Below are 1,742 nucleotides of genomic sequence, written 5' to 3'. Positions count from 1 at the left end.
AATTGGTGAGCCAAGGGATTGGGATCCAATCATATAAGATTGCCAAGCAAAATTCAATGAATGCATTGGTTGAGAAAGGGATAAAAATGTTTTGATTCGGAGATCTCAATATCTCCTGAAACCCAATGAATTCCCCATTTCTGATCTACCACTTTCTCTTTACATTCTGCAATTAAATTCATGCAATCACCCCGATCCCTTTTTAATTTCAGCAATTTAGCTTCTCGCTCTTTAATTCATGCAATTTAAGATTCCGCAATTTCAATTTCTTGCCATTTACGTTTCCCGCCAATTTTACATTCCGCAATTCTCATCTAAATCTTGATTCCGCTCAACTAGAACACACTTCTAATCCGAATTGCTCACTCAACCAATCCTTGTGGGATTCGACCTCACTCTATTGTGAGTTTTTACTTGACGATAACCGGTGCACTTGCCGGAAGGAATTTTTGCCGATCGTGCAATTTCCTAAAATCGTAGCATCAAGTTTATGGCGCCGTTGCCGGGGATTGGTTTTCGATTGACAATTCTCAAATTGGAAGTTAACTAGATTGAGCATTTTTCTTGTTTTGTTAATTCAGTTCAAGTTACTTGTTGAATTTTTATTTCTGCACTCTGTTACTTGCTTTCTTTCTTTATGCCTTTAAATTCAAGCAACTAACTCACTGACTCACTAACTATTTGAATTAATTCCTCAACTGCTCTAACCATACTCTTCCATTAACCAAGAGTATTTCACTTGTTTGTTGCCTGTGCTGTGTTCTTGTATGACAGGTAGGAGAGGAGAGACATCAACTCCTCCATATACCGAACCAGAGAGGACCCTTCATAAACTTAGAAGGGAAGCAAGAGGGAAGAGAGTACTGGGAGAAGAAGAATCTGAAGGAGAATCTGAGGACAATTTTGAGGAAGCTCTAGATCTCCACATGGATAGAGAAGTTCACAACCATGAGAGAGCTGATGGAAACAATGCCATTCCCGAGAGGAGGGTTCTTGGTTCATACATAAACCCAACCTCTGGGAATTGTGGTAGCAGCATTCAGAAACCACCCATTCAGGCCAACAATTTTGAACTCAAACCACAGCTAATATCACTAGTGGAGAATCATTGTTCATTTGGTGGGAGTGCTAATGAAGATCCAAACCAACATCTCACAAAATTCCAGAGAATTTGCGACACTGTGAAGTCCAATGGAGTCCAGGAAGATGCCTATAAACTGCTGTTGTTCCCATTTTCACTTAGGGACAAGGCAGCTAAGTGGCTGGAATCATTCCCAAGGGGGAGCCTAACAACCTGGGATGAGGTGGAAAGCAAGTTTCTGGCACGTTTCTACCCCCCACAAAAGGTCAATAGACTTCGATCTGAGGTTCAGACTTTTAGACAACAAGATGGTGAAACTCTCTACGAGGCATGGGAGAGGTTCAAGGATTTGACAAGGAAATGCCCACCAGAAATGTTCCATGACTGGGTGCAATTGCATATTTTCTATGATGGACTTTCTTATGAATCAAGGAAGGCTGTAGACCATTCATCAGGAGGTTCATTGAACAGGAAAAAGACTGTGGAAGAAGCCATTGAAGTGATTGAGACAGTGGCTGAGAATGAGTACTACTATGCTTCAGAGAGACACAACACTAAGGGAGTCATGGAGCTGAACCATGTTGATACAATTCTAGCCCAAAACAAGGTGTTTGCCAAGCAACTAGCAGAGCTCACCAGGAAATTAGAAACAAATCAAGTG

At 41.2% G+C, this 1,742-nt stretch overlaps 1 non-coding gene across 1 annotated transcript; it reads right to left on the bottom strand.

Annotated features, from left to right (window-relative positions):
• Nucleotides 1-1,352: 1,352 nt before the first annotated feature.
• Nucleotides 1,353-1,458, bottom strand: LOC130971003 (small nucleolar RNA R71). Its single transcript, XR_009082243.1, has one exon. It is a non-coding gene; the product is annotated as a small nucleolar RNA R71 (small nucleolar RNA).
• Between the last annotated feature and the right edge of the window lie 284 nt (nucleotides 1,459-1,742).

This window comes from Arachis stenosperma, chromosome 3 (genome assembly GCF_014773155.1).
Source record: "Arachis stenosperma cultivar V10309 chromosome 3, arast.V10309.gnm1.PFL2, whole genome shotgun sequence".
NCBI classification, from domain to species: Eukaryota; Viridiplantae; Streptophyta; class Magnoliopsida; order Fabales; family Fabaceae; genus Arachis; species Arachis stenosperma.
The sequence above is the reverse complement of the archived record's forward strand: the minus strand, read 5'-3'. Positions and strand labels throughout refer to the sequence as shown.